The sequence below is a fragment of the Callithrix jacchus genome, chromosome 2 (genome assembly GCF_049354715.1).
Source record: "Callithrix jacchus isolate 240 chromosome 2, calJac240_pri, whole genome shotgun sequence".
NCBI lineage: Eukaryota > Metazoa > Chordata > Mammalia > Primates > Cebidae > Callithrix > Callithrix jacchus.
In genome coordinates this window covers 21706053-21724937 of record NC_133503.1, presented here as the reverse complement: position 1 = coordinate 21724937, position 18885 = coordinate 21706053, and the positions used below count along the sequence as shown (strand labels likewise).

Sequence of the window (18885 nt, the reverse complement as noted above, 5' to 3'; positions counted from 1 at the left end):
TGCTTCATGGGCAGTGACTAGGGAGCAAGTCAAGGAAGGAGTTAGGGGTCAGTGGGAAACAGGTGGTAGCTGCCTTGTTGAAAAAAGCAGTTGTATAAATGCTATCAATTTCTGGGCCCCATGCCCATGTCATTGCTGAATCAGAACTGCCTAGAGAGAGCGCCCTCCTCCATCTCAGATGACAGTTTTTATATCATTTTTCCCTCTCCTGGGCTACTTTTAATGTTAATCAATGTTTGATTTCATTAGAAAAGAAAAAATAGTAAAAAGTGATAGAGAAGTGAAGACACAGTATAATTTGTTTTGCACCCTCCACCCCCAGGCCCAGAACCCCAGGTCTCCAGGGAGATGGCCTTGAAAATACATTCACATATGCCTCTTGGATCCAGGCATCTTTATAAAATATAACCCCAGAGGGAAAAAACACAAGAACATCTTCTTAGATAAGAACCTGCCAGTTCTTCTGGTCCAAAATGTCTTCGTGTGAAAAATTTCCTGCAGCGGTAGGAGGAAGCTCACACACAGGACAAGCATGAGACACATCTGGAGGGAGCCCAAGCCGGGAACCCAAGGGCCTGACCATCTGCCAGAGGGCCAGATGCTGCTGCTGGAAGCCTCTTGCCTCCCAGCTTGTCATCTGGGTTCGATGATGCCATCCAAAAGAGGGCCACAGAGTGGGAGGGCGATGAGCAATCCATCTTCTCCCACCCGCAGTTCTTGATTGTGTGATGTTGGGGGTGGGAGGAAGGGAAGAGGGTTAAAAAGTTCGCCCACAAAGCCGCACCTTTCTCATGGAAACGGCCATCCTAAAACACATGGCTCTGACCACCCAGAACCTTTAGAATATTTCATTCAATATCCCTTTCGTCTAAATAGAATGAAGAGGCTTAGCTGTGCAGTTGTCAGTGGGGGCTGCTATCTTCTGTCAACTTGGGAGTGTATTAAGAGTTTCTAACCAATTGTCTTGGTCATTACATGATAGGATTTCCCATGTTGCAAGTGTTCTTACTGTTAACAGCTTTGGTGTCTGATTTTGGCCAAAGCAGATCATTGGGATTCAGAGGAACATCTCTTCTTTTTCTACTGCAGAAACAATCAAGAGTCTGTGCATACAGCACTCATAAAAGGAAAATGATCAAAACCACACACACAAAAAGGACGGTTAAATTCCAGATGAGATTACTGCTTCATGTGATTCCCACCATTTAGGAATGTCTTTCTGCTCCGTAATTGCCCACTGACAGATAGACTTACACAAGCAAGATGTAAACATAGTAGGATTAGCTCTTGCACTATCATATATGTTTAATGTTAAGTCCTTGGACATCCAGGATGGTTTTAACCATGACCTGTTTTCAGTGCCGGAGGTGGTATATTTTTGTACTAGTGTACGTGCTTTAACTTACAAGTAATTGCAATATTTTCTAGGCATATGCAAGGCAGAAACTGTTTTATTTTAAAATGGTACCTCTTGGAATAGTTTAATATGTAATTTTCAATCTCACATAATTATTCAGGTACATTATTGAATAACTTAAGCATTCTGTATTCAACACTATTGGTAACTGTATATTGTGTGTCTAAAATCTCGGGCTGCTGATAGTTCCTCTGCATTCATTAGAGGAATGACTGGGGCATCTTGGGCTAAATCCTTGTTATCACTGCTCATTGTAAGCAGGTTGTGGTGTCACTGTGGGGAGGGAGGGCTGTTTTAAGCTTCATTTCCACATTTCCTTTTCCTGGGCTGATAGGCCCACCACCTCTGGCAGACTCTTACTGCCCTATAACTCGGATCCTTCCTAAATCTTCACTGTTGGATTGTGTTGCAACTTCTGCCTATTAGAGTTGCATCTGCAACAAAAAAGCAGGGTTCCTGAGAGACAAAACAGACAATCCCTGCGTAGTGTGCGGATGGTAGCCACACTGAGTGCAGTACCACCAGTGGAAAGTCTGAGGTTTTGAAAATAGCAGAAGTGAGGGAAATGAAAATGTGATGTCAATTTATACTCAACAATTATTTTCTATATTTCTTAGGCTAACAAATGTCCCAGTTAGAAAAACCTCTGGTACTGGGTAGTTTGGAAAAATAAAAGTTGCATTGCAAAAATAAAAGAAATATCCCATTCTAAGATTAGGTCAAATGCTTCAAGGTGGAAAGAACTTCCGACTCTGGTTGGTAGTTTATTACATATGCTTCAGGGATTTGGGCACATTTGACTACAATGAGTAATTTCTGAGAAAGGATAGTGAGGGGCAAGAACTTTTCTGCCAGCGTCAGAAATTCTTAAGTCTGATGTCGAATGTTCAGTGATGAGGTGGAACAGTTGCCAATGCAAATATTGGTAAAAGGAGAGCACCTGGAGATATCAAAAAAGGCCAGGGGCTATTCAGACCCAAGATAGAGGTCTCTGGTCTTCAGTAGCTAAGTATATACACTATAATAACTGTGCTGCTTTTGATATTTAAAAAAATATTTTAAAGACAAAGGGTAAACTTAAAAGTCATGGTTCTTAAATAGCAAGAGATTAGAGTCTTCTGGAGAATAAAACTCTGACAAAAGATCCCCTTTTACCCAGTTTTGGAATCAGCAATGACCTTTCGATGGTAAATAGTGACGGCCAGCGTCTGTGGAGCCCTCTAGAAGCCTCACCCAGCACCTTTGGTGCATTGTCTGATTTCCTCCTCACAGCAGTCCGGTGGAGGTACTGTTATATCCCCATTTTCCACTGTCAAAGCTCACACCACTCTTCACTGTTGAAGGGAGACAAGACTTAATTCTCCGTTTCCAAACTAACCATCCTGTAAGAGGAAGAGAAAGTGACTTCACCAAAACAGCCATGGGGGCAGTAGCACAATTTGAACTTGAAGTCTTGTGGCTCTTTTTGCCATTGGATGGTGGCTTCTGTGAAATTCTGTTGCCTGTGGTGAATTGGCATCATCAACTTGAACAGTTCATTTTTTAATTGCATATGTGTGTTAGCTGTCCCCTTCAACTCGATGAGGGCAAGAGTACTTTTTCTTTTCTTTTGCTTTTAACTTCAGGGGTACATGTGCAGGATGTGCAGGTTTGTTATATAGGTAAACGTGTGTCATGGGGGGTTTCTTGTACCTATTATTTAGTCATCCGGGTATTAAGCCTAGTACCCATTCATTATTTTACCTGATCCTCTCCCTCCTCCCACCCTCCACCCTCCAATAGCCCTCAGCGTGTGTTATTCCCCTCTATGTGCCCATGTGTTCTCATCATTTAGCTCCCACTTATAAGCGAGAACATGCAGTATTTGGTTTTCTGTTCCTGCATTAGTTTGCTAAGGATAATGGCCTCCAATTCCATCCATGTCCCAAAAAAGGACATGATCTCATTCTTTTTTTTATATAGCCACATAGTATTCCATGTATGTGCTCCTTTTTTTTTCATCCCATCTATCATTGATGGGCATTTAGGTTGATTCCATGTCTTTGTTATTGTGGATAGTGCTGCAGTGAACATACATGTGCATATGTGACTTTGTGATAGAATGAGAGCAAGAATGATTTTAGTTGTCCTGCAGTAATACTAAGGGTATAATAGATCCTTCCCAAATGCGAACTGGCTGCTCAAAATGTCTCTCATGTTCTGTGTGTCTCGGGCTGAAATCAGGGGACCTAAATTCTATGTCTATTACTACTGAGGTATATAAACTGGGCACATCTCTGAAACTCTATTCGTGCCACTGGGATAGGATAGATGGGTAGGCAGGGATAAAGGCAACCAGTTGTTTTTTTTTTTCTGATCTTCCAAGGAGAAAAATGAAATATCAAAAGTGGAAATTCTTTGGGTATTTATTTTACAAAAGGTTTTATAGAGCTATTGGAGTCATTTTGGATACAGAGACAATTTTGATGGAGTAATGAAAGAAGATGGTGAGATCATGGAAAATAAACAACTGCCCATGTGACTTTATCCTATGTGTATAAATATGCACAACCCATATGTACAACATCGGAGAAACAAGAACTTTAAAATCGTACAATTTGAGACGCAGTCTTTGCCTCTTAGCTGTGTGGTCTTGAGCAAGTGACTTAAGCTTTGATTTTTTTCATCAGGAAGTTGTGGGTAATAATATTACCCTAAAACAAGATTAAATAGGAGAATTATGAAAAACAAACAGCATGTAGTACATTACAGGTCTTCAAAAATGGTAGTGATTACTATTATTGAATGAACTATTTATTGAGTGTTTAATCTTTCAGAAATGTGTACAAAGGAGATACAAGAAAAAAATGGGCAAAGCATGTGCCCTCTGGAGATTACAATTTAATCTGTAATAGTTGAGGAAAAAAACTCAACTTCCCTTCTATATAGCAAATCATATTCAACAGTGGATAATTAAATGGAAATTTTGTGATCCAGTTCCACATCAAATGGTACCGTAGTCCTTGAAAGCTCTTTATCCTCAAGTGATTAAGGAATATTTTATTTTGATTGAAAGTGATTTGAAACTTGCCTTCTGTGAAGGGTTAACAATCCATATTATTATTTTCCTCTTTTATTGTCTTTGTGACTAGAGAACCTATCCTTGTTCAACCTGCCTTTGCCTTTAATTTTTCTCTTACTTGTTATCTATTGTATAGAATAATTTGGAATTCCTTTCCTTTTCCATCTTCTTTTAACCACTCCTCTTCTTTACCTCTCTCTTTATGCTGAATCAAGAATGCATTTTAGGAGAAGAAATATTTGTGTATCTCAATAGTTCCAAAAGTAGGATTTGGCTGATGGTAGGAGTTTTATTTTTAGAACTTGGAAGTTGAGTTGTATTTCAGCAGCTGGTTGGGAAACTCAAGCTTCAGATATGTTTACAGGTTGGGAGCAGGTTCCACCTCTGCCTCAAGGGATCACTTATTAGGTAGTTCAGGGTACCAGGCTTCGGAATCTTCTTTGGCCACGTCACTCCTCCCCATCTGAATTGCTTACCATTCTCCTCTTGGGAAGTGTCTTGTTTATTGATGGTGCCCCAGTAGAATGATAAAAATGTCTTTAGTCACTGACCTGGGCAGGGCAGATGACTTTCCTTCTTGCTGGCCCAGCCTCTATGTCAGTAGATTATGGATATTATTTGGCATCAGTTGTGAGCATTAAATGAAATAATGCATGTAGAATGCTTAGGGCATATAGTAAGTACTCCGTAAGTATTGGCTGATATTAGTATTTGACTTTATTTTCATTACCATTATTATAAAACAGCCAAACATATTGTTATAATTTTTTTTTTTTATGAGATAGGGTCTCTCTTTGATGCCAGGCTGGCCTCAAACTCCCAGGCTCAAGCAATCCATCTGCTGTTGCACCTGGCTAAATGTTGTTTTTTTACTGCATATTCATTATTTTTCAAAGTGCTGTGCTGAGTACTCTGCTTATAGTGAAAGCTCAATGAATAGTGTTGATGTCCAGCATTTCCAACCTGGCATCTAACTTACTACTGATGTTCATAGTCCTCAAGGGAAAATGATAATCTGTTCCCCTCAACTGGTAAATAAATGTGGACAATGATAAATAAATCTGGGCATGATTCTTACAGACTGAAATTGATTTTGGCATTCATTATAATCTTTATTTAATGTTCATATTTATATATTTCACTGGATAGGTTGCTACATCATATACAATATATATAGTATATGTGATGTTACATTTCTAAAATCTAAAGAGTTCTGCTTTCTGAAACATATCTGGCTTCTTAAAGGAAACCAGATAAGAGACTTTGGCTTACGGATTGTTGGCAAATTGATGCTTTATAAAGCCTTTCTGTGCACAGGCTCATCTGATTGTTGTAAAAGCCCATTGAAATCAGCAGGGCAAGCATGGGCTCTATTTTACAGATGAGGGAATGGAAACGCAGCAACGTTGGATGACCTGCCCATGTGACACAGTAAATGGCCAAGTTCCTGTGCTGCTTCTACCACACTCCTTGCTCTTCTCTGTAATGTTGCAAGAGCAACTAGTTCTGCCTATAAAACCATGAGGAGGTGCTATCTGGTTTGAGTTTTGAAGGATGGTCACTCTACATGCCGCAACTAATTGGGACCTTTTTAGCATCATGGAAAATAATCTGCCTCCTGATGGAACTTAACCCAGGGTAGTTTCAGGAGTATGAGCAGAAAAGGGGAGAAAAATAAACCTAAAAAGGATAAAGACAAATTTAGGCATTAAAACATTTTACTTTTTATTTATCTGCCTTCTATTTTTTATTTTCTCATGTTTGTGCATAGAGAGGATTTTCAAGAACCAGGGGAAAAAATTCAATGGTCTCTTGCCTAACTCAAGCTTGAAAAAAGATCCTAAATCAGATTTGATCCAAAGAATAATATTGTCACAGCATTATATTTGGGTATCAGAAATGCATAGGGAGATTTAAAAATTATTTCATGATGCAATCAGTACTCTGTGGACTCTGCCATATTTGCTCGGAACTAGGAAGTGGCATTTTAGAGGATATGTTAATTTTTTATCCTAGTGACCTTTTTTTTTCTTCATTCATTTGCAGGAGTTTTAGCATTTGGTCCAGAACTACTTAAAACATATTTTAAATAAAGCTTCTCAACCTCACCTCCCTTTTTTTAAATGACGTAATCTTCCATCATTTTAAATGTTTTAACGGAGCTCTTTAAAGAACACCAAATCTTTTGTAAGATTTCTCAGACAACATTGTCCTAAACCTGGAACACAAGAACCATTTGAAACAGTAATTTGGTCCCAAAAGAGCCCTTCAGCCTCTTCTCTGCTTGCTTACCCTGGCTGGACTGTCTAGAAAGAAAGCCCACGATAAATGGGGCTGGTTTTATGCAGAGTAATTTAAAGTCTCCTGCCTCTTCTTGACTGTCTTGTGGAGAATATACTTGGAAATGTGTTTTAAGTTTGAAGCATCCCTTGAACACCTATTTTGTGATTTTGTTTTCTTCCTTTCTCTTCGTGGAACCTTTATTAGAAGACTGACGAGCCTTGGCCTCAGCAAAGGATTAAGTGAGCAGATTCTTCATGTAATAAATCTAAAGACATATTAAAAGCAAGGAAAAGGGATTTCCCCTGTGTTTTGGGGGGATTTATAAGTGCCAAAGGCTAAACAACTTACAAGAGAAGTAAGATTGCCCCTTTTTCTAACCTGGACATGTTCTAATATTGTGACATAGCGTAGAATTAAGCTGGCTTACTAAGTAGAAACATGTAACATAATTGAAAATGCACAATACAGAGAGGAATTCTCAATACAGCAATGTCCTGTTGTGAAGATTACACTGATTTATAAGGAATGCCTTAACTCCTAATCCCAGCCATACAAGACCACAGTCAAGTTGAGTACTTTATAACCAGGGGAAGAGAAAAAAAAGGCTCAATAATATATATTCCCAAAATTGAATATAAATTTGGAACTGGCAGTTGAGCAAGCCATTCATTTCTCTTAAAACAATGTAACAATGAAAACATTTTTATTACATTTTGACATGTGGATTTTCAAAGAAGTTCAGGCATTCTCTGTTTCAAAATGATAGGTATAGCTAAATCAGAGAGGAGTTATGAAAATGAATGATGTGTGAGGGAGAAGGATAAATATTGTGGGACATAAACGGTTTGGAAAAGATCAGCAAAGAAGAAATGTCTTAGGCTGGCAGAAATCAAAGGAATAACCTTATGTATAAAGTAAGGGTTAGAAAAAAGAGATCAAAGGAAAAGGGGCCCTTGGAGTAGGTGCTGAGTGAGCAAAATCATTATGGCTTGAAATTAAAAATAATAAAAAAATAAGAATAGAAATTGAGTGTGCCACTTTTTTTTTCTTTTTTGCAAAGTATCTTAGCAGGAAAAGTCATATGATAAGGTCTGATCATAATGGGGAATTTTGAGAGCTTGTTCATGCATCAAAGATACGTTGGGGATGGTATCCATTTCTGAGTTAAATATATTTTATGTATATGTATGTCTTATACAGTCTACAGGTAATTTTATAGAATATTTTAAATACTTTTGTACATAAAATTAAGGTTTGACTGTGACCCATCACATGTGGCCAGGGGTGAAATTTTCCACTTGTGGCATGTTGGTGCTCAAAATGCTCATATTTTGGAACATTTTGGATTTCCGATTTTTGTTCTTTTTTGTCACCCAGGCTGAAATACAGTGGTGCAATCTCGGCTTACTGCAGCCTCTGCCTCCCAGGTTCAAGTGACTCTCCTGCCTCAGCTTTCCGAGCAGCTGGGGTTACAGGCATGCACCATGCACCACCATACCCAGATAATTTTTGTACTTTTAATAGAGACGGGGTTTCACCATGTTGGTCAGGCTGGTCTCAAACTCCTGATCTCAAGTGATCCGCCTGCCTCTGCCTCCTAAAGTGCTGGGATTACAGGCCTGAGCCACGGTGCCCAGCCTCAGATTTTTGGATTAGGGATGCTTAACCTACATATAGGTGGAAGAATGAAATACTGTTGAATAAAATATTAGGAAGAAATACTGTTGAATAAAATATTAGGAAGAATGAAATACTGTTGAATAAAAAACTTAGGAAGGACTATAAATATGTGTGTATATGTATGTGTGTGTGTGTGTATGTGTGTGTGTGTGTATGTGTGTGTGTGTATGTGTGTGTGTGTGTGTGTGTGTGTGCATATAGGAATAAAATAAAGGGAAATATCTTGGGAAGATAATATTCCCTAGTATGTTGCACAATCACAGCAATATGGATGAAATTCATAAAAGCTATGTTGGCTCAACATACAGAACAAGGGGAGCTCTTGAATGAATGGTAACCCATTAGCAAAAATAAGTAAATAAATATTTTTCAAAAATAAAGACAATATTGAACTTTTTGCATCATTTGCTTTTCCGTGAGACCAGAAGAATGAAAACTGAAATACCAAAAAAATAGAATTCTAGTTCATAGGAATTAGAAAACTACAGAGTAAGAGAGAGCTGGATATTAAAAACATTGCCAAGGAGACTTTACTGAGGCAACAGATGGCTAATTACTGTGAGTGTCTACAGTGCACACATATATATGCATAAACATGCACATATATGCAATTTACACACATATACACACAGACACAAACACACATATATATGTATGCACACACATACATACGCTATTTAGCTGGATCTAAGGAGGAAAAATATCAGAGAAATAAAGATTAGCCCCAAGTTGAGACACGGGAAAGTGATGGCTCTGGAAATGACCAGACTTTAGCACTGGGTCTACTCTGAATCCAAAGGAAATAAAAGGGCAGAGCTGCTGGAGAGATTTATTTTTTGCTTGCAGGGAAGTGAGCATTAGGGGAAAAATACACATATATATCAATAAAAAGGGAAGAGGATTTTGTTACCATAAGAGAAGGATGAGCTCCTTCCTATAGTTACAGGGACATGGTTCCCACTGAAATCAATTTTCGTTGCTCAGAGACCACTGCACTTAGTGTTCTCATTTCAGAAGTCGGCTAAATACAGAAATGGTGTCTTGAAGCCTAGAGAAGGCAGTGGCAAGAGAGAGACGTAGGGTTTTAAAGACGCCAGCCTCCTGAATCAGAAAGCATTGTTTTGCTCAAACTAAAACAAAACAAACACAAAACCAAATGTGTGCAGTGGGAAATTGTGAACTTTAATGCCCCCCCAGCTTCGGGATAACCTGCGATTCTTTTGTGGAAAAGAAACTAACATGCCAGTTTCACTTGTGGATTAGCTTCCTGAGTGGACAGAAAATCTGTCTTATGCTCAACAGTCAAGTTGTTTTATTTATCTTTGAAGTTTCAGGCAAGAGGAAGAAAATAAATAGTGCCCATAATAAGGTAGACACTGGCCCAGCATGCAGTAGATCATTGCATGAGGACTTGGTTAAAAGGAGGGTAGGACTAATGCCATCAAAGCTGATTAAGTTTTATTTTAAAATGTTAAATAGAAAACCTACACTTTCAGGAGTGATCCATTCCCAAGTAAAGGGAAAATGGCATAATCTCAGCTTCAGTACATAAAACTCTTGTATATTTGATACCAGGCTTAGCAGCAGGGTGGCAGGGGCTGGGGGGAGGGACCAAAAACAAAGGCAGCAGACAAAATGAGAAGTATAAATAGAAGTATTGAATATACAGTAACCTGGAGGAAACTACTCTAATGCTGCTTTCAGTTCTTGTCTCCATTTGTAACAATGAGAAAGAAATGACTGAGGTGTGTAAGATAATGCTATAGGAGTCCCGTGGTTCAGACAGGAAAAAGGTCTGTGTCTTTAGAAAAGAAAAATAAAAGACTAATGGAGCTCGTTGAGAAGTTTGCATGGTTCTGAGAGGCATGTAGAAGTCGCTGGTGGCCATTTGTTTTGGAATTAAACGTATGAGGATAAAGGCTGTTAAATGAATGAACAAATGAGGATCATCTTTGACATTACTTGTAGGAAAGCATAATTACTGCATTGAATAAAGGCCTGTGGCCAGACAGCAGGGATTAAACAATTTTAAAACATTAAGTGTGACATTTAGGGAAAAAACTCTTACAGTATCCCTGTGTGACAGTTTTAGCTTTGCAAACTTTTTTTACATCTAGCACATATATTTTCATTTTATTCATTCTCACAACAACCTAGGGGGTTAGACGGGAGGATATTGTTATAGTTGTCCCTTCCTATCTGTGGGGAATTGGATCCAGGATGCCCCCTTGGACACCAAAATCTGCAGAGGCTCAAATCCTTAATATAAAATGTCATAGCATTTGCATATAACCTAGGCATATCCTGTGTACTTTAAATAATCTCTAGATTACTTATAATACCCAAATCAACGTAAACGCTATGTGAATTGTTGCTGTACTATATTTTTAAACTTTTAATTTATCTTTGTACTGTTACTATTTATTGTTTGAGTATCTTTGATTTGTGGTTGATTGAATCTGTGGATGTGAAACCCGTAGATATGGAGGACCAGCTGCAGAAGAGGAGTAGGGAAGATCTGGATGCTGGCTTTGGCTCTCCTCCTGGCTCATTCCGTGTCTTCACACATATTCTCTTTATCCCTCTGGGTCTAATCTGTAAAATGGAACATCTAAGCAAATAGTTCATGAAGCTTTTCTGCTCTAAATTCTAGAAACATTTGGTTGTCCAGTTTCACCAGTGAATTGGGGCTAACAGAGGCTAGAATCCCACTCTCTTAGCTCAGCACAGTAAGTGCCTTAGACCGCCTTATTGTCAAGATTTCTGTTCATCTTTGAGAACTTTTTATCTTTAACTTTTCCTGTATATAACATGAGGCAGTAGAGGAATTGCTAGGACTTGTACAAATTTATTTTTAAAATTTTAACCTTAAGAAACCTAACTAGAATGAGAATGTCGATCCTTTAGCTGCTCCAACTGAGAAGCTGGCTAAATACTGTCCTAAGCAGAATTTTCCAGGGTCCTTTTAGCCATATCCCACTTGCAAAACTGCCCCCACAGCCACCTCCCACCACTTGCTGTCCCCATCTATTGATTTAGATGTGGTTTATTCCGCAAGTATTTGTTGAATGCTTACCATGGGCTAGGCATACAGTATTAGGGTTTAAATTAGCATTGTGGAATCCTAGCCACTTTCTAAAAGTGGAATTTAAAGTTGTGGGAAATCAGGATACTTTTACAGCATACTTGCTTGTAGTGTTACAAGCAAGTCTTTCTCAGAGGGGAATCTACTTGGAAAAAATAAAAACCTAAAACGATCAGTGGGAACTAAATACCTAAAGATGTGGATGGGAAGAGGGCAGGAAAGTAAGAGACTTATTCAACATATTGGTGGGAGAAGTAGAGGAAAGAAAATTCTATTTGTGTTGATTGGGAGAGGACATATCTCTGACAGGGAGGAGAGCAGGAGGAAAACCTGGTGGGAAGATGAAGAGGTAGAAGGAGGAAGAGAACCCCGGGTTCATAGATGGAGGTAGTAGTGAATGTTCTGAGGTGGCAGAGGCCGGGGGAGAATTGCATTATGAGAAGGATGGTAGAGGTGTAGTGGGGTAGGCAGGAGTGACTTCATACCAAGACACAAATCAAACCTTTTGGTTATTCTTTTTCCCACTGCAGACTTTTCTCCTCTATTCAAAATGTATTAGTATCAGTTCCATGGTCTTTAATATATTTTGTCAATTTTTATTGGGATCTGGTAGAGGTATTTATTTTAAATTGAAAAGATACAGTCATAGAAAATATTTTCTTTTTAACTCCCTGAACAAAGTTAGCACATTGGCACATTGGGTGTGAAAGCTTCCTGCAGCTATGCAGATTTATTACTTTTATGCCTCTATACTGGGTTCACATTCTTGCCTTTTAGGAATGTATACACAACTTTCTCTGAGAACAATTTGGCCCAGTTACATTTTATTAGCCATAATACATGCTAGTCATAGTCAATATTCTTTCTGATACTTTGATTTTAACTCAGACATCAATTCCACATGTACACACAACAATCACACACACACACACACACACACACACATGAATAAAAAATGAGTAGTGAATTTTAAGAGCCTCTTTTATTTCACTAACTAGGAAAAATGGAAAAAGAACTTAGTAGTGGTAACTATCAATATATGTTGCCTTTTGTGGGGTCTCTTTCCTAATCAAATGCATAATTTGTAAGGTTTTGATGACACAATGATGTGACTTCTGCGGAGCCCTCACCTGCCAGCTTTACTCCAGGCAGTCTGATTTGGAGGTTTAAGCAGAGACATCGTCCTTTCTCCTGTTTCCCCTGGAAACGGAGAGCCCAGCGGTAAGGTTAATCATTTGAATTTTGCAATTCATATTGAGGCAAAACAGAAATCATTCTTCACCTTGGACCCTGGAAACGTGTTGGCAAACTTCTCAGTGCTCAAGGTTCGACTTTTCTCTCCTCTTTGAATCATAAACATGAAATACTTTAAATATATTGTTTTACAACCCAGTCTCCCACTGAAGTGAATCGTACTAGATAATAGAAAATGGAGTAGAAATCACTTCTAGAATACTGGGTTAAAGTGAAAATAAATAGAGGAGTATAAAAGAAGCTCCCACCCACAGAGAAGCTTGCTGAGGATGCAGGTAGAAACTGACCACGAAGGTTGTCATTCAAAATGGTGCCTTGCCTGCATGCTTTTCTTAAGAATTGTCTGACAAAATGTATATATTTTATTTAATAGTATGTATATCAACTATTTAATATTTATTAAATAAGAAATTTAGGTTAAAACTACTTCTGCTAAACGGGACATTTCAGAGATGAGCATTAGCATGAAGCTCACTAATTCTAGGCCCAGGAATTTTGCAACAACATTACAGGCATTTGTCACTAGCTACAGTGGCTGTTTCTGAAGAAATGACATACACATGGAAGCCTATTTTTAAAATCTAGGGTGGTTCAATGGTGGTAAACTTTGCTGTTTATTTTTAGGATCAAAGAATTTCTAAGTTATTGACAAGGAAAAGATGTATCTTCAGCTTGGCTGTTATAATTCAGCAGATGTCTCTGTACCTGTTAGGTTTTACCGGCCATATTTTTCAAATAAAAATAGAGACATATGGTCTTATATGTCTAAAAAACTTATGATAACAGAATAGAAGCCATTCATTTGCTGAGTCATTGAAAAGAAATGTTAAGTACCAATTTGATTTTGCCAATCGCTGTACCCAAAATTGGCTGAATACTTGAAATTGGGACCTTTAAAAAATGTAGGTTTCTACATCTGTGGTGTCCTCTTCTGTCGACATAAAGTCTCTTTTTTTTTTTGAGATGGAGTTTTACTCTTGTTGCCCAGGCTGGAGTGCAATGACACGATCTCGGCTCACTGCAACCTGTGCCTCCTGGGTTCAAGCGAGATCACAGGTGCATGCCACCACGCCCAGCTAATTTTTGTATTTTTAGTAGAGATGGGGTTTCACCACGTTGGTCAGGCTGGTCTTGAACCCTGACCTCAGGTTATCCACTCACCTCAGCCTCCCAAAGTGCTGGGATTATAGGCATGAGTCACCATGCCTGGCATAAGTCTCCTTTTATAAAGAGAGTAATCCTATCTGTGTTTTGAATTTAAAACAAGTATCCATTATCTCAAAGTGGCTCTACGTGTTGTTAAATATTAATCTCCTAGCATGTAGGCAGCATTACCTTACATAGATGTTGGGCTAGGAGTAAATCTTCTTTATTTTGAAAGGGAAACAAATAACACTTACTTTATATTAGTTTAAGATGGACAGAGGGTTTGGGATTGGAGTTCCCTGTGGTGAAAAGCCTCTTTTACCCCCAAATCTGTACAGAAATGCTTTCATCTAAAGAACGTATTTGTGAATCCTTTGGACTCGAATCCACCAATGCAGAGCACATGCCTGTGTATCTAACTTGGAATGTTATACTTCAGAAATAGCATGGAATGTGTCAGTTATTGATGAGGATTGCTGGAAGACACTGAGCGTCTGGCTTCAGACCAGCTTTTGATTTGCCAATGCAAGGAACGTCTGTTGAGTTTGTAAAACTTGTGGTTTAGCCGCTGGTCCATACTGCTTTTTCCAAAGCGACATTTTGATGACAGGCTTGTCTTGAACTATAACTTTGCTTATAACAGGCTGCCTAGACAATAGCTACATCCTTGTAGATAATCTGGAAGGTAGGCATTGAGAGGTTCCTCTAAGGATTAGAACAGAAGAATTGGGCAAAGGGAGTGGCCCACCTTCCCATTCACACCAACTGCTGCCAGCAAGGCCAGACTCCTTTCCTCCTCCTGACTTAGAACAACCCCCTTCAAACTGTGCTTGGAGTGAGACTCCAGGGAGCTGTAGGGAGGGCACAGGCAGAGAAGCAATTTCAATAGGTACTTTGCAGAAGAGACTGGCTACCTTTGATCACATCTTTCTGACATTTTTCTGTGCTAGGAAGAGAAAACTGGAAACAACAGACAACATCATGGCAGAGAATAATGGTTGATATAGACTTTGGTGTTGGCAGACCTAGGTTTGATTCCTGGTTCTGCCACTTTGTAGGGGCTAGTATCTTTCCTGCAGAGTCATTGTGAGGATTTGATGAGCAGAGGAAGGCAAAATGCTAGTGGAGTGCCTGGTCCATAGCAGGTGCTCGATAAACTCAGATGATATGATGGTAATTGTGTGGGCTGCTTCTGCTCCTTGCACTACCCCTGGAATGTGTGTATTGTTAGCGGATCCTCTCAATATCACTGAACCAATGGTACCACCACCCAGGCAGCTCAGCAGCCCAAAGCAAGGGTGCCACCCTTATTTAGTCTGTCATCAACTCCTGACCATATTACTGACTTAACATTTCTTGCCTGAGTCTACTTCTCTTTCTCTTATGTCCTCTTTATTTTCCAACCTGACAACTGTGACTATGTTCTCACTGTTCCCTTTTCCTTTTAGGTGGCTCAGTTTTATCTTCCATGTGACAGCCAGAGGGCTGGTTTTAAAAAACAATATTCTGGCTGAAATCCTTCCATGTCTTCCCATTGTCATCTGGATAAACTTTAGATGCGGAAGCAAATTGCCTGTGTCTTCAGTGGTCAGCCTGGGCTTATGTCTCCTTCCTCTGCCTCCCCAACAAAGTCACAGACCTGGCCTCCTGCCACACTGAGCCCCCTGCAGTTGCAGGGGTGGGTCTTTAACCTCAGGCAGGTGTGCTTTTGCACATGCTGCATCTGCTGCCTGGAGCACTCCTTCTCCCCATTAGCACAGAAGTTCGAAGTCTGAACATAGAGTTAGGCCATCTGCAGTTGAATCCTGGATCTCCCTCTCAGTAGCTGGGTGACTTCGGGTAAATGATTGAATTTCTCTGTGTCTCAATTCCTCGTTTCAAATTAGGGATAATACTACCTACTTTTCTTGTCAATAAGCACAAATGGATGAATAGACAAATCATTTAAGATATTTTCTATCGGCTGGGTGCGGTGGCTCACATCTATAATCCCAGCACTTTGGGAGGCCAAGGCGGGTGGATCACAAAGTCAAGAGATCAAGACCATCCTGGTCAACAAGGTGAAACACCGTCTCTACTAAAAATACAAAAAATTAGCTGGGCACGGTGATGCGTGCCTGTAGTCCCAGCTACACGGGAGGCTGAGGCAGGAGAATTGCTTGAACCCAGGAGGTTGCAGTGAGCCGAGATCGCACCATTACACTCCAGCCTGGGTAACAAGAGCGAAACTCCGTTTCAAAAAAAAAAAAAAAAAGATATTTTCTATCATAGAGTAAGCAATTAATTGAATATTAGTAATATAATAATGATGAGCAGTATGGTTCTTGCTGCTGTTTCAGAATTGCACTCAGGATTAAACTTTTTTCATGGTGATTTTTTCTGATTATCTCTACCAGAGGCTGAGTTGGGTGTGTCTCTTGCACACACTCATTGTGCCCTGTGTTCTGCGTAAAAGCATTCTCACACAGCATGCTAGCTATCTGTTCATCTTTCCTCTGTCCTGAGGGCTACCTTGCATACCTTTCTTCATTTTTATATCTCCAGCAGTAAACATGGTGCTTGGCAAGTAATAAGTGCTACATAGATGCTTATTGAATATATTATTCTCATTTTACAGATGAGAAAAGTGAGATTAAAAGAATTTGAGAGGTGTCTTAAAGTGTTCACAGAACTCCCTAGACTCGCATTTCTCATCTACACAAGAGGATATAATCAAGTACTCGGTAGAATCAGGAATAAACCAAGATCTCTCTGACTTTCAACTTCTCATTTATTCTACTATGCCTCACTTACTGTACTTTTGCTGAGATGACTCTGATCAAATTTAAATGGATGACACTTGATTTAGTGTCACAGCAGCTATTCTGTTCTTTGAACTGAAATAAGCCTCTGAAAATATGACAACAGTGACTTAAGCTTTCAGGATAGAAAAATGTGAGTAAATAATAGTACTGTGCCAGAAACTTTACAGGGTGCAGGGTGTTTGTGTACCTGTTGTAACAGGTTCGTACGAGAGAAAAGATGCTGTGTATGTTGGTTGGAGCTCATAGCTTCCCTGAAGGTATCTTGGTTCCCAAGGTGGTGCTGAGTTTGCCATTTGCTTCCTTTTTACTCTGCTGAGAGGTTTGTTTGTTTCTGTCTTGTTAGAGTGTATGTGGCTCTTATATTAGACTGTGAGCTCCTCCAGGGCAGGGACCACTTCTTTTTCTTTCTTTCTTTTTTTTTTTGAGACGGAGTTTCGCTCTTGTTACCCAGGCTGGAGTGCAATGGCGCGATCTCGGCTCACCGCAACCTCCGCCTCCTGGGTTCAGGCTATTCTCCTGCCCCAGCCTCCTGAGTAGCTGGGATTACAGGCATGTACCACCATGCCCAGCTAATTTTTTGTATTTTTAGTAGAGATGGGTTTTCACCATGTTGACCAGGATGGTCTCGGTCTCTTGACCTCGTGATCCACCCGCCTCAGCCTCCCAAAGTGCTGGGATTACAGGCGTGAGCCACCGCGCCCGGCCACTTCTTTATCTTCGTATCCTCTTTGGTTCTTCACACAGTGCCAGAGTAAAATGCTTATGAGCAGTAGGGAAGGAGACAGGGGCTTTGGCATCTGGTAGAACCCAGCCTCAGTAGCTTAGCAGCTGCGACTCGAGCAAGCAGATGCATAACCTGCTAAGGCCTCAACTTCCCCATCTGTAAAATGGGGCTAACTACTCTCATAGGCTTGTGAGGATTGGAGACGGCAATGTTTGTTATATCCTCAGCATAGTTCCTGGTGTTGATTCAAGGCTACCATCTCTGGAGCACTTATCACTCAAGTCAGCACAGTGCCTTTTAGTAGGGAGTGCACGGTAGGGCATGCAGAATGTGTGTGTGTGTGTGTTGTTAAGTCTCTGCATCGCCTAGGTATGTGATTCTTTATACTGATATGTGTATGTATATATACACACATATGTTCCTGTAAAGTGAAGAGAAGCTGTTGCCAGAAAACGGGACATTCATTTTTGATATGTATCATGTATGTGTATTATGAACTTTAGATGCATAAGCAAATTGCCTGTGTCTTCAGTGGTCATATATACATATATTCATAGATAAAAATGTATGTGTGTTTACATTTTTATACACACATACATTTTTATCTATGCAAACATGTACATGTATACACAAATACATTTTAATCTATGCAAATATGTATATGCGCACAGACACAGATACGTACATTTCAAAAATGGATGTGCCTCTTTCTGGTGACTCTTCACTTTTTTTTTAACATTACATACATATTTTGAAGAAAAAAGACTGATAGGGTGAAAATGGCTGCAGAGATTTTATGGGCTTGGAGAGTGTCTCCTCTTCCATAAAGAAATAATAAAACAAATGGAAGGAAAGAAGAAACATGAGAGACGTTGACAAATAGAAATGGAGTGATTCACCCCCATTTTCTATCTTTCAAGGCCTGTGTCTTTACCCACAGATAAATACATTCCTCACACAGTCATGCAGATTCACACAGGAGCAGCGGGGCTCTGCACCATCTTGGGGTGCACGTGCAATGCAAGGTGCTTGATGGTGCGTCACCCAGCAACGTGCACTGCTCCATGAATATCCCTGTGTTATCCAAACCTCCTATTGGAGAAGATGTGTCAAAGATTACTATCCCTGTGGTCCCAAATCACTTTGCCATTACTTTCCTATCCTTTTTGATGATAAGGACTCCTTGTTGTGATAAGATTGGATACAATTATTTTTCCTACAAGAAACTTTGCGTATTTTTATTTTGTATTGTCACAAAATAATTAGGAAAGTCTCCTAATTTCTCTGTACTTTTCTCCATACCTCTCTTTCCAGCTTGGGTCTGTAAATGTTCTAGGACGTGGATTTAGCGCTTTGCTGGTTGAGTACCTAGCATCTAGCCACACTGCAGCCCAGAATATGTGGCAGGCTCTGGGGACGTCAACTTATTTT

General features: G+C 39.7%; 1 protein-coding gene across 11 annotated transcripts in view; it reads left to right on the top strand.

Annotated features, from left to right (window-relative positions):
- Nucleotides 1–18885, top strand: part of EBF1 (EBF transcription factor 1) — a 413030-nt gene that overhangs the window by 202561 nt on the left and 191584 nt on the right. The gene's annotated exons all lie outside the window — the stretch shown is intronic.